The following is a 15635-nucleotide window of genomic DNA, read 5'->3' on the forward strand; positions in this document are numbered from 1 at the left end:
TGCAATACCATGTTGGTTTCAGGTGTATAGCAAAGTAATTGAGTTATACATATACACTGTCCATGATAGGTTATTACAAGATATTGAATAGAGTTCCCTGTGCTATACAGTAAATCCTTGTTGGTAATCTATTTTATATACAGTAGTATGTATCTGTTAATCCCAAACTCCTAATTTATCCTCCTCCCTTTCCCCTTTGGTAACCACGAGTTTGTTTTCTTTTTTGGCCACGCCATGCGGCATGTGGGATCTTAGTTCCCTAACCAGGGATCGAACCTGTGCCCCCTGTATTGGGAGCATGGAGTCTTAACCACTGGACCACTAGGGAAGTCCTATAAATTTGTTTTCTATGTCTGTGAGTCTGTTTCTGTCTTGTATCTTTTTTTTTAAGATTCCACATATAAGAGATATCATATGATATTTGTCTTTCTCTGACTTAACTTCATTTGTATGATAATCTATAGGTCCATCCATGTTGCTACAAATGGCATTATTTCATTCTTTTTATGGCTGAGTAATATTCCATTGTAAATATGTACACCACATCTTCTTTATCCATTCGTCTGTTGATGGACACTTAGGTTGGACACTATTATAAACTATTAAACTATTATAAACAGTGCTGCTATGAACGTTGTGGTGCATGTATCTTTTGGAATTAGAGTTTTTGTATTGTCTGGATATATGCCCAGGAGTGGGATTGCAGGGTCGTATGGTAGCTCTATTTTTAGTTTTTTAAGGAATCTCCATATTGTTCTCCATAGTGGCTGCATCAATTTACGTTCCCACCAGCAGTGCAGGACGGTTCCCTTTTCTCCACACTCTCTCTAGCATTTATTATTTGTAGACTTTTTGATGATGGTTCTTTTGACCAGTGTGAGTAAACATTTTTTTGATGTTTCTTGCATCTTCTAATTTATAGATTCCCGCTCTGATCTTACTGGATCAGACTCAGGTTTCTCCCCTTTGCCAAGACTACAGGTGGTGGTGTATTCCTTCATCAGGAGGCACATGATGTCAGACTGTCTCTCTTGTTATGTTATTACCACCTGTCAATAATTTATGCCTCTCTCAATTCACTGGGCATTACAAAATGGTGATACTGTCATTCTTTTCATTTCTTTGTCATTTATTACATGGAATACTCTAGACAGGGGCAATTTCACTCATTAATATTTGCTTCCCCAGGGGTACAGATCAGATAAGAAAGGCAAGATAAATGCTTGATTCTTTCTGAACTAGTTCCGTCATTCTCCAAAGATGACTGATTCTCTTTTAAATATCAGGATGAACTCATGGAGTTAAGCATATTTGAGAGGTTTCAGTTCACTGCCATTACTCTAATTTTTTACACTCAAACTGCCCATCTTTGGCAGTGTGAGCCTGTTCAAGTTAGCTCCTTCGACACAACCCTAGTATGTCAAAAAGTATGTCAGTGATCATTTCTATCTGGTACGACAAGATGTTTGTACTTTTCCTGCCTGAGACCTGGGATCAGCCATTTCCTCAAGAGCTCTGGTTTCTTTTAGTGAGAAATTGTATTTCAAGTGTATTTCTGGTGCTAGGGATGCTCACTGGTACATAATTATTTATTTTATTTCATTTAACACACAGCAGAATAGTCTCAGAATAATATTGTCAATATGATTACTAATAACATTAAAGAAAGTATTTGCAATGCCCTCCCCATTCCCCCCACCGTTTTTCTGGGGGGTGTTTTCATGTGCATGGTACCAGCTGCTTGTGCTGCACACTGTTTATTTAACAGTTATACTCTATCTATCTTAGCCGAGCACACGATCAGGACCTCGTTCAGTGTTAGTTCTTTACAATTAACTGTATATTTATATGGATGTCTTTCTAGTCATTTTTGTTGTCTAAAACTTATTCTTTAGTAGATACCTCAGGCAGGGCTCATGGAAACAACAGTCCTTGAGTTCTTGCATACTGGAAACAGTCTGCATTCTTTACAATCCAAATTTTTTTTTTTTTTTTTTTTTGCGGTACGCGGGCCTCTCACTGTTGTGGCCTCTCCCATTGCGGAGCACAGGCTCTGGATGCGCAGGCTCAGCGGCCATGGCTCATGGGCCCAGCTGCTCCGCGGCATGTGGGATCCTCCCGGACCGGGGCATGAACCCGTGTCCCCTGCATCGGCAGGCGGACTCTCAACCACTGTGCCACCAGGGAAGCCCCCTACACTCCAAATTTTAAAGAAAGATCTAATTGACATTAACAGAACATAAAGTGCACAAGTTGATGAACTTCGACATCAGTATACTCTGTAAAACCATCACTACAATCAAGATAACAAATGAATCTCAAAGTGATGAAAGAAAAAAAAAATTTCCAACCAAGAATACTCTACCTGGCAAAGTTACTGTTCAGAATTAAAGGAAAGATAGTTTTCCAGATAAGCAAAAGCTAAAGGAGTTCACCACCACTAAAATGGCGTTACAAGAAATGTTAAAGGGACTTCTTTAAGCTGAAAAGAAAGGGTGCTAATTAGTAACAAGAAAACATATGAAAGTATAAATCTTCCATAGGTTTTATACTCATAAGGTAAATATATATTGAAGGCAATGGATTAACTGCTTATGAAGCTATTATGAAGGTTAAAAAAATAAAAACTGTAACTACAGTAATTAAAGATACACATGATAAAAAGATGTAAAATGTGACAACAAAACATAAAAGGTGGGTGGGGGAGGGTAAAAATGTAGAGCTTTAGGGACTTCCCTAGTGGTCCAGTGGGTAAGACTGCACTCCCAATGCAGGCGGCCCGGGTTTGTTCCCTGGTTAGGGAACTAGATCCTACACGCCTGCTGCAACTAAGAAGTCCGCATGCTGCAACTAAGAGTCTGCATGCTACAACTAAGAAGTCTGCATGCCGCAATGAAGATCCTGCATGCTGCAATGAAGAGCTGGCATGGTGAAAATAAATAAATAAAAAATAAATATATTAAAAAAATTGTAGAGCTTTAGAATGGGTTCAAACTTAAGTTGTAATCAACTTAAAATAGACTATTAACATGGGTTGTTATATATGTAAACTTCATTGTAAGGACAAAGCAAAAACCTATAGTAGATACACAAAAGATAACGAGAAAGGAATCTAAGCATACCATTAAAGGTCATCAAACCACAAAGGAAGAGAGCAAAAGAACTATAAAAAGCCAGAAAAAACCAAAATGGCAGTAAGTGCATACCTATCAATAATTACTTTAAATGTAAATGGACTAAATTCTCCAATCAAAAGACATCATAGAGTGGCTGACTGGATTAAAAAACAAGAACCATCTGTGTGCTGCCTATAAGAAACTCACTTCAGATTTAAGGACACACACAGACTGAAAAAAGAAGGGATAGAAAAAGATATTCCGTGCAAATGGAAACCAACAAAGCTGGGGTAGCTATACTTATATCAGACAAAATAGACTTTAATACAGGGACTGTAATAAGAGACAAAGAAGGACATTAGATAATGATAAAGGAGTCAATTCAACAAGAGGATGTAACATTTGTAAACATTTATGCACTCAACACAGGAAAACCAAAATATATAAAGCAAATACTAACAGACTTAAAAGGAGATATAGGCAGCAATATAATAATAGTAGGGTTATGTCAATGGATAGATCATCCAGACAGAAAATGGCCTTAAAGGACACATTAGACCAGATGGACTTTACAGATATATAGAGAACGTTCCATCCAAAAGTAGCAGAATACAGGCATACCTCACTTTATTGTGTCTTGTTTCATTGCGTTTGATAGATACTGAGTTCTTCACAAACTGAAAGTTGTGGCAACCCTATGTCAAGCAAGTCAATTGGCATCATTTTTCCAACAGCATTTACTCACTTCCTGTCTGTGTGTCACATTGTGGTAATTCTCGCAATAGTTGAAACTTATTCATTATTACATTTGTTTTGTTGACCTGTGATGAGTGATCTTCGATGTTACTGATGCAAAAAGATTATGACTTGCTAAAGGCTCAGATGATGGTTAGCTTTTTCACCTATAAAGCATTTTTAAATTAAAGTATGTACATTGTTTTAGACATAATGCTATTACTGTACACTCAGTAGACTAGGAGAGTTTAAACATAACCTTTATGTGCATTGGGAAATCAGAAAATTCATGTGACTCCCTTTATTGTGATATTTGCTTTATTGTGGTGGTCTGGAACCGAACGTGCACTGTCTCCATGGTATGCCTGTATACTTTCTTCTCAAGTACACATGGAACGTTATCCAGGATAGATCATATGTTAGGCCAAAAAAAGTCTTAATAAATTTAAGAAGACTGAAATCCTATCAAGCATCTTTTCTGACCAAAATGATATGAAACTAGAAATCAATTACAAGAAGAAAACTGGAAAATCCACAAATATGTGTAGAATAAACAACATGCTACTGAACAACCAATGGGTTAACAAAGAAATCAAAAGAGTAATTAAAAAAATACTTTCAGACAACTGAAAATGGAAATACAACACACCAAAATTCATGGGATGCAGTAAAAGTAGTTCTAAGAGGGAAGTTCACAGAGATAAATACCCACCTGAACAAACAAACAAACAAGATCTCAAAAACACCCTAACTTTATACCTCAAGGAACCAGAAAAAGAACAAATGAAGCCCAAAGTCAGTGGAAGGAAGGAAACAACAAAAATCAGAGGAGAAATAAATGAAATACAGACTGATACCACAAAAATACAAAGGATCATCAGAGTCCACTATGAACAATAATATACAAACAAATGACAACCTAGAATAATGGATAGATTCCTAGAAACACAGAACATTCCAAGACTGAATCATGAAGAAACAGAAAATCTAAACAGGCCAATAACTATGAACAAAGATGATAAAATCCTCAACAAAATACCAGCAAACCAAATTCAACAATACATTAAAAGGATCATACACCATGATCAAGTGAGATGTATTCCAGGGACGCAAGGCTGGTTTATCACCCACAAATCAATCCAGGTGATACACAACATTAACAAAATGAAGGATAAAAATCATATAATTATCTCAATAGATGCAGAGAAAGCATTTGATTAAAGTCAGCATCCATTTATGATAAAACTCTCAACGAAGTGGGTATAGAAGGTATGTACCTCAACATAATAGAGGCCATATATGACAAGCCCATAGCTAACATCAATAGTGAAAAGCTGAAAGCTTTTCCTCTAAGGTCAGGAACAGGACAAAGATGTCCATGCTTGCCACTTTTACTCATTAAAGTATTGGAAGTCCCAACCAGAGCAATCAAGCAAGAAAAAGAAAATAAAAGCCATCCACATTGGAAAGGAAAATGTAAAACTCAGTATTTGGAGATGACGTGATATTATATATAGAACATCCTCAAGACTCCATCAAAAAACTGTTAGAAATAATAAACGAATTTAATAAATCTGCAGGAAACAAAATCAATGTACAAAAAACTCTTGCATTTCTATACACTACCAATGAACCATCAGAAAAGAAATTATGAAAACAACCCATTTACAATTGCATCAAAAAGAATAAAATACCGGGCTTCCCTGGTGGCGCAGTGGTTGAGAGTCTGCCTGCCGATGCAGGGGACATGGGTTCGTGCCCCGGTCTGGGAAGATCCCATATGCCGCGGAGTGGCTGGGCCTGTGGGCCATGGCCGCTGAGCCTGCGTGTCCGGAGCCTGTGCTCCGCAACAGGAAAGGCCACAACAGTGAGAGGCCCGCGTACCACACACACACACAAAAAAGAATAAAATACCTAGGAATGAATTTAACCAATGAGGGGAAAGACCTGTACACTGAGGACAATGATGAAAGAAATTAAAGACAACACAAATGAAAGATATTCATGCAGATGGATTGGAAGAAATATTGCTAAAGTGTCCATACTACCCAAAGCAATCTACAGATTCCATGCAATTTCTATCAAAATTCCAATGCCATCTTTCACAGTACAATCCTAAAATATAATTTGTTTGTTTAGAACAAACAATCCTAAAATTTGTATGGAATCACAAAAGACCCCTTTATTAAAAACATACAGTGATCAAAGAGTATGGTATTGGCATTAAAAACAGACACATACTCTTTACAACACTGTTACTGGCTATCTACAATTTACTTGTCTACCTGATATTTTCTACCATCACTAAAATGTAAAACAAAAACAAAAAAAAACCAACAAAAAATCAACCAGACACATAGATCAATGAACAGAACAGAGAACCCAGAAATAAACCCATGCATATGTGGCCAATTAATTTATGATAAAGGAGCCAAGAATATACAATGGGGAAAGGACAGTCTCTTCGACAGACAGTGTGGGGAAAACTTGACAGCCACATACAAAAGAACGAAACTGGACCACTATCTTACACTGTACATAAAAATGAACTCAAAATGGATTAAAGAATGTGAGACCTGAAGCCATAAAACTCCTAGAGGCAAACATAGGTGCTAAGCTCCTTGACATTGATCTTGGTGATGATTTTCTGGGTCTGACTCCAAAAGCAAAGGCAACATAAGCAAAAATAAGGGGGACTACATCAAACAAAAAGCTTCTGTACAGCAAAAGAAATCATCAACAAAGTGAAAAGGCAACCTACGGAATGGGAAAAAATATTTGTAAATCATGTATCTAATAAGGGGTCAATATCAAAAATATAAAAGAATTCATACAACTCAATAGTAAAACCAAATAATTCAACTTAAAAATGGCAGAGGATCTGAATATATGGTTTTCCCAAGAAGATACATAGATGGGTCAACAAGTACATGAAAAAATGTTCAACATCACTAATCATCAGGGAAATGCAAATCAAAACCACAATAAGATATCACCTCACATCTGTCAAAAATAGCTAAGGTTTCCGGGAAGATGGCGGAAGAGTAAGACGCGGAGGTCACCTTCCTCCCCACAGATACACCAGAAATACATCTACACGTGGAACAACTCCTACAGAACACCTACTGAACGCTGGCAGAAGACCTCAGACCTCCCAAAAGGCAAGAAACTCCCCATGTACCTGGGTAGGGAAAAAGAAAAAAGAATAAACAGAGACAAAAGGATAGGGACGGGACCTGCACCAGTGGGAGGGAGCCGTGAAGGAGGAAAGGTTTTCACACACTAGGAAGCCCCTTCGCAGGTGGAGATTGCGGGTGGCAGAGGGGGAAAGCTTCCGAGCCGCGGAGGAGAGCACAGCAACAGGGGTGCGGCGGGCAAAGCGGAGAGATTCCCGCACAGAGGATCGGTGCCGACCGGCACTCAGCAGCCCGAGAGGCTTGTCTGCTCACCCGCCGGGGCGGGCAGGGCTGGGAGTTGAGACTCGGGCTTCGGTCGGCTAAAAGCGCGGACCCCAGAGACAGGCATGAGACGCTAAGGCTGCTGCTGCCGCCACCAAGAAGCCTGTGTGCGAGCACAGGTCACTATCCACGCACCCCTTCCGGGGAGCCTGTGCAGCCCGCCACTGCCAGGGTCCCGGGAACCAGGGACAACTCCCCCGGGAGAATGCACGGCGCGCCTCAGGCTGGTGCAACGTCACGCCGGCCTCTGCCGCCGCAGGCTCGCCCCGCACTCCGTGCCCCTCCCTCCCCCCAGCCTGAGTGAGCCAGAGCCCCTGAATTAGCTGCTCCTTTAACCCCACCCTGTCTGAGCAAAGAACAGACGCCCTCCGGCGACCTACACGCAGAGGCGGGGCCAAATCCAAAGCTGAGCCCCTGGGAGCTGTGAGAACAAAGAAGAGAAAGGGAAATCTCTCCCAGCAGCCTCAGAAACAGCGGATTAAAGCTCCACAATCAATTTGCTGTACCCTGCATCTGTGGAATACATGAATAGACAACGAATCATCCCAAATTGAGGAGGTGGACTTTGAGAGCAAGATTTATGATATTTTCCCCTTTTCCTCTTTTTGTGAGTGTGTATGTGTAGGCTTCTGTGTGAGATTTTGTCTGTATAGCTTTGCTTCCACCATTTGTCCTAGGGCTCTATCCGTCTGTTTTTTTTTTCTCTTAATAATTACTTTTTATCTTAATAACTTTATTATATTTTATCTTACTTTATTTTATCTTACTTTATCTTCTTTCCTTTTTTCTTCCTTCCCTCCCTCCTCCCTCCCTCCCTCCCTCCTTCCTTCCTTTCTTTCTTCTACTAATTTTTTCTATTTTTTCTCCCTTTTATTCTGAGCCGTGTGGATGAAAGGCTCGGTGCTGCAGCCAGGAGTCAGTGCTGTGCCTCTGAGGTGGGAGAGCCAACTTCAGGACACTGGTCCACAAGAGACCTCGCAGCTCCATATAATATCAAACGGCGAAAATCTCCCAGAGATCTCCATCTCAACACCAGCACCCAGCTTCACTCAACGACCAGCAAGCTACAGTGCTGGACATCCTATGCCAAACAACTAGCAAGACAGGAACACAACGCCACCCATTAGCAGAGAGGCTGCCTAAAATCATAATAAGGCCACAGACACCCCAAAACACACCACCAGACGTGGACCTGCCCACCAGAAAGACAAGATCCAGCCTCATCCACCAGAACACAGGCACTAGTCCCCTCCACCAGGAAGCCTACACAACCCACTGAACCAACCTTAGCCACTGGGGACAGACACCAAAAACAACGGGAACTACGAACCTGCAGCCTGCAAAAAGGAGACCCCAAACACAGTAAGATAAGCAAAATGAGAAGACAGAAAAACACACAGCAGATGAAGGAGCAAGATAAAAACCCACCAGACCTAACAAATGAAGAGGAAATAGGCAGTTTACCTGAAAAAGAATTCAGAATAATGATAGTAAAGATGATCGAAAATCTTGGAAGTAGAATAGACAAAATGCAAGAAACATTTAACAAGGACCTAGAAGAACTAAAGCTGAAACAAACAATGATGAACAACACAATAAATGAAATGAAAAATACTCTAGATGGGATCAATAGCAGAATAACTGAGGCAGAAGAACGGGTAAGTGACCTGTTAGATAAAATAGTGGAAATAACTACTGCAGAGCAGAATAAAGAAAAAAGAATGAAAAGAACTGAGGACAGTCTCAGAGACCTCTGGGACAACATTAAACGCACCAACATTCGAATTATAGGGGTTCCAGAAGAAGAAGAGAAAAAGAAAGGGACTGAGAAAATATTTGAAGAGATTATAGTTGAAAACTTCCCTAATATGGGAAAGGAAATAGTTAATCAAGTCCAGGAAGCACAGAGAGTCCCATACAGGATAAATACAAGGAGAAACACGCCAAGACACATATTAATCAAACTGTCAAAAATTAAATACAAAGAAAACATATTAAAAGCAGCAAGGGAAAAACAACAAATAACACACAAAGGAATCCCCATAAGGTTAACAGCTTATCTTTCAGCAGAAACTCTGCAAGCCAGAAGGGACTGGCAGGACATATTTAAAGTGATGAAGGAGAATAACCTGCAACCAAGATTACTCTACCCAGCAAGGATCTCATTCAGATTTGATGGAGAAATTAAAACCTTTACAGACAAGCAAAAGCTGAGAGAGTTCAGCACTACCAAACCAGCTCTACAGCAACTGCTAAAGGAACTTCTCTAGGCAAGAAACACAAGAGAAGGAAAAGACCTACAATAACAAACCCAAAACAATTAAGAAAATGGGAATAGGAACATACATATTGATAATTACCTTAAATGTAAATGGACTAAATGCTCCCATCAAAAGACACAGATTGGCTGAATGGATACAAAAACAAGACCCATATATTTGCTGTCTGTCTACAAGAGACCCACTTCAGACCTAGAGACACATACAGACTGAAAGTAAGGAGATGGAAAAAGATATTTCATGCAAATGGAAACCAAAAGAAAGCTGGAGTAGCAATTCTCATATCAGACAAAATAGACTTTAAAATAAAGATTATTAGAAGAGACAAAGAAGGACACTACATAATGATCAAGGGATCAATCCAAGAAGAAGATATAACAATTGTAAATATTTATGCACCCAACATAGGAGCACGTCAATACATGAGGCAAATACTAACAGCCATAAAAGGGGAAATCGACAGTAACACATTCATAGTAGGGGACTTTAACACCCCACTTTCACCAACGGACAGATCATCCAAAATGAAAATAAATAAGGAAACACAAGCTTTAAATGATACATTAAACAAGATGGAATTAATTGATATTTATAGGACGTTCCACCCCAAAACAACAGAATACACATTTTTCTCTAGTGCTCATGGAACATTCTCCAGGATAGATCATATCTTGGGTCACAAATCAAGCCTTGGTAAGTTTAAGAAAATCGAAATTGTATCAAGTATCTTTTCCAACCACAACGCTATGAGACTAGATATCAATTACAGGAAAAGATCTGTAAAAAATACAAACACATGGAGGCTAAACAATACACTACTTAATAACGAAGTGATCACTGAAGAAATCAAAGAGGAAATTAAAAAATACCTAGAAACAAATGACAATGGAGACACGACGACCCAAAATCTATGGGATGCAGCAAAAGCAGTTCTAAGAGGGAAGTTTATAGCAATACAATCCTACCTTAAGAAACAGGAAACATCTCGAATAAACAACCTAAACTTGCACCTAAAGCAATTAGAGAAAGAAGAACAAAAAACCCCCAAAGTTCGCAGAAGGAAAGAAATCATAAAAATCAGATCAGAAATAAATGAAAAAGAAATGAAGGAAACGATAGCAAAGATCAGTAAAACTAAAAGCTGGTTCTTTGAGAAGATAAACAAAATTGATAAACCATTAGCCAGACTCATCAAGAAAAAAAGGGAGAAGACTCAACAGAATTAGAAATGAAAAAGGAGAAGTAACAACTGACACTGCAGAAATACAAAAAAGAGATTACTACAAGCAACTCTATGCCAATAAAATGGACAACCTGGAGGAAATGGACAAATTCTTAGAAATGCACAATCTGCCAAGACTGAATCAGGAAGAAAGAGAAAATATGAACAGACCAATCACAAGCACTGAAATTGAAACTGTGATTAAAAATCTTCCAACAAACAAAAGCCCAGGACCAGATGGCTTCACAGGCGAATTCTATCAAACATTTAGAGAGGAGCTAACACCTATCCTTCTCAAACTCTTCCAAAATATAGCAGAGGGAGGAACACTCCCAAACTCATTCTACGAGGCCACCATCACCCTGATACCAAAACCAGACAAGGATGTCACAAAGAAAGAAAACTAGAGGCCAATATCACTGATGAACACAGATGCAAAAATCCTCAACAAAATACCAGCAAACAGAATACAAAGCACATTAAACGGATCATACACCATGATCAAGTGGGGTTTATTCCAGGAATGCAAGGGTTCTTTGATATACGCAAATCAATCAACGTAATACACCATATTAACAAACTGAAGGAGAAAAACCATATGATCATCTCAATAGATGCAGAGAAAGCTTTCAACAAAATTCAACACCCATTTAAAAACCCTGCAGAAAGTAGGCATAGAGGGAACTTTCCTCAACATAATAAAGGCCATATATGACAAACCCACAGCCAACATCGTCCTCAATGGTGAAAAACTGAATGCATTTCCACTAAGATCAGGAATAAGACAAGGTTGCCCACTCTCACCACTCTTATTCAACATAGTTTTGGAAGTTTTAGCCACAGCAAGCAGAGAAGAAAAGGAAATAAAAGGAATCCAAATCGGAAAAGAAGTAAAGCTGTCACTGTTTGCAGATGACATGATACTATACATAGAGAATCCTAAAGATGCTACCAGAAAACTGCTAGAGCTAATCAATGAATTTGGTAAAATAGCAAGATACAAAATTAATGCACAGAAATCTCTGGCATTCCTATACACTAATGATGAAAAATCTGAAAGGGAAATCAAGAAAACACTCCCATTTACCATTGCAACAAAAAGAATAAAATACCTAGGAATAAAGCTACCTAAGGAGACAAAAGACCTGTATGCAGAAAATTATAAGACACTGGTGAAAGAAATTAAAGATGATACAAATAGATGGAGAGATATACCATGTTCTTGGATTGGAAGAATCAACATTGTGAAAATGTCTCTACTACCCAAAGCAATCTACAGATTCAATGCAACACCTATCAAATTATCAATGGCATTTTTCACAGAACTAGAACAAAAAATTTCACAATTTGTATGGAAACACAAAAGACCCCGAATAGCCAAAGCAATCTTGAGAACGAAAAACGGAGCTGAAGGAATCAGGCTCCCTGACTTCAGACTATACTACAAAGCTACAGTAATCAAGACAGTATGGTACTGGCACAAAAACAGAAAGATAGATCAATGGAACAGGATAGAAAGCCCAGAGATAAACCCACGCACATATGGTCACCTTATCTTTGATAAAGGAGGCAAGAATGTACAGTGGAGAAAGGACAGCCTCTTCAATAAGTGGTGCTGGGAAAACTGGACAGGTACATGTAAAAGTATGAAATTAGATCACTCCCTAATACCATACACAAAAATAAGCTCAAAATGGATTAAAGACCTAAATGTAAGGCCAGAAACTATCAAACTCTTAGAGGAAAACATAGGCAGGACACTCTGTGACATCAACCACAGCAAGATCCTTTTTGACCCACCTCCTAGAGAAATGGAAATAAAAACAAAAATACACAAATGGGACCTAATGAAACTTCAAAGCTTTTGCACAGCAAAGGAAACCATAAACAAGACCAAAAGACAACCCTCAGAATGGGAGAAAATATTTGCAAATGAAGCAACTGACAAAGGATTAATCTCCGAAATTTATAAGCAGCTCATGCAGCTTAATAACAAAAAACCAAACAACCCAATCCAGAAATCGGCAGAAGACCTAAATAGACATTTCTCCAAGAATATATACAGACTGCCAACAAACACATGAAAGAATGCTCAACATCACTAATCATTAGAGAAATGCAAATCAAAACTACAATGAGATATCATCTCATACCAGTCAGAATGGCCATCATCAAAAAATCTACAAACAATAAATTCTGGAGAGGGTGTGGAGAAAATGGAACCCTCTTGTACTGTTGGTGGGAATGTAAATTGATACAGCCACTGTGGAGAACAGTATGGAGGTTCCTTAAAAAACTACAAATAGAACTACCATATGACCCAGCAATCCCACTACTGGGCATATACCCTGAGAAAACCATAATTCAAAAAGAGTCATATACCAAAATATTCATTGCAGCTCTATTTACAATAGCCCAGAGATGGAAACAACCTAAGTGTCCATCATCAGATGAATGGATAAAGAAGATGTGGCACATATATACAATGGAATATTACTCAGCCATAAAAAGAAACGAAACTGAGCTATTTGTAATGAGGTGGATAGACCTAGAGTCTGTCATACAGAGTGAAGTAAGTCAGAAAGAGAGAGACAAATACCGTATGCTAACACATATATATGGAATTTAAGAAAAAAATGTCATGAAGAACCTAGGGGTAAGACAGGAATAAAGACACAGACCTACTAAAGAATGGACTTGAGGATATGGGGAGGCGGAAGGGTAAGCTGTGACAAAGCGAGAGAGAGGCATGGACATATATACACTACCAAACGTAAGGTAGTTAGCTAGTGGGAAGCAGCCGCATAGCACAGGGAGATCAGCTCGGTGCTTTGTGATCGCCTGGAGGGGTGGGATAGGGAGGGTGGGAGGGAGGGAGATGCAAGAGGGAAGAGATATGGGAACATATGTATATATATAACTGATTCATTTTGTTGTAAAGCAGAAACTAACACACCATTGTAAAGCAATTATACTCCAATAAAGATGTTAAAAAAAAAGAATAGCTATTATCAAACAGACAAGAAACAGCAAGTGTGGAGAAAAGGGAACCTCTTTGTGCACAGTTGGTGAGAATGTAAATTGGTGCAGCCACTATGCAAAACAGTATGGAGGATCCTCAAAAAATGAAAAAGAGAACTATCTTATGACCCAGCAATTCCACTTCTGGCTATTAATACCAAAAACCAAATAAAAACCCAACAAAACCCCCTTAATTCAAAATATATCTGCACTCCCCCATCCTCACTGCAGCATAATTTATAAGAGCCAAGATATGCAAACAAGCTAAGTGTCCATCAGTGGATGAATGGATAAATAGGTGGGGTGTGTACACACACACACAGGAATATTATTCAGCCATAAAAAAAGAATGAAATCTTACCATCTGCAACAACATGGATGGTCCTTGAGGGCATAACGCTAAGTGAAATAAGTCAGAAAGAAAAAGACAAAAACTGTATGATCTCACTTACATGTGAAATTAATAAAAACCCCCAAGCTCATGGATACAAAGAACAGATTGGTGGTTTCCAGAAGTGGGGATGAGGGATGGGCAAAATGGGTGCAAGAGGTCAAAAGGTACAACCTTTCAGTTATAACAGCCTATAGGCTCCGGTGCCGGGACGCCTCAGGCTAAACAACCAACAGGGCGGGAACACAGCCCCACCCATCAGCATACAGGCTGCCTAAAGTCTTCCTGAGCCCACAGCCGGCCCTGCCCACCAGAAGTACAAGACCCAGCTCCGTCCACCAGTCCCTCCCATCAAGAAGCCTGCAGAAGCCTCTCAGACCAGCCTCATCCACCAGAAGCAGGAAGAACTACAAACCTGCAGCCTGCAGAACAGAAAACGCAATCACAGAAAGTCAGACAAAATGAGAGGCAGAGGAATATGTCCCAGACAAAGGAACAAGATAAACCCCCAGAACAACAACTAAGTGAACTGGAGATAGGCAATACACCCAAAAAAGAATTCAGAGTACTGATAGTAAAGATGATCCAAGATCTTGGAAAAAGAATGGAGGCACAGACTGAGAAGATACAAGAAATGTTTAGTAAAGGGCTAGAAGATCTAAAGGACAAAGAGAGATGAAAAATACAATAACTGAAATGAAAAATAAACTAGAAGGAATCAATAGCAGAATAAGTGAGGCAGAAGAACGGTTAAGTGAGCTGGAAGACGGAATGGTGGAAATCACTGCCACGGAACAGAATAAAGAAAAAAGAATGAAAAGAAATGAAGACAGTCTAAGAGACCTCTGCCACATTAAATGCAGCAACATTCATATTATGGGAGTCCCAGAAGGAGAAGAGAGAGAAAGGACCTGAGAAAATATTTGAAGAGATAATAGCTGAAGACTTCCCTAACATGGGAAAGGAAACAGTCACCCAAGTGCAGGAAGTGCAGAGTCCCAGGCAGAATAAACCCAAGGAGAAACAGGCTGAGACACATAATAATCAAAATGACAAAAATTAAAGACAGAGAAAATATTACAAGCAACAAGGGAAAAAAAAAATAACATACAAGGGGAATTCCCATAAGGTTATCAGCTGATTTTTAAGCAGAAACCCTGCAGGCCAGAAGGGAGAGGCACGATATATTTAAAGTGATGAAAGGGAAGAACCTACAACCAAGATTACTGTACCCAGCAAGGCTCTCATTCAGATTCGATGGAGAAATCACAAGCTTTACTGACAAGCAAAAGCTAAGAGGTTTCAGCACCACCAGACAGCTTTACAACAAATGGTAGAGGAACTTCTCTAGGTGCAGGAAAAAAAGGCCACAACTAGAAACAGGAAAATTACGAATAGAAAAGCTCACCGGTA

At 39.3% G+C, this 15635-nt stretch overlaps 1 protein-coding gene across 6 annotated transcripts in view; it reads right to left on the reverse strand.

The window, feature by feature from the left end:
- Window positions 1-15635, reverse strand: part of SEC13 (SEC13 homolog, nuclear pore and COPII component) — a 54398-nt gene that overhangs the window by 18216 nt on the left and 20547 nt on the right. The gene's annotated exons all lie outside the window — the stretch shown is intronic.

The sequence above is a fragment of the Delphinapterus leucas genome, chromosome 10 (assembly GCF_059928025.1).
Source record: "Delphinapterus leucas isolate spDelLeu-1000000601 "Yukka" chromosome 10, BTC_Dleu_Yukka2, whole genome shotgun sequence".
Classification (NCBI taxonomy): Eukaryota; Metazoa; Chordata; class Mammalia; order Artiodactyla; family Monodontidae; genus Delphinapterus; species Delphinapterus leucas.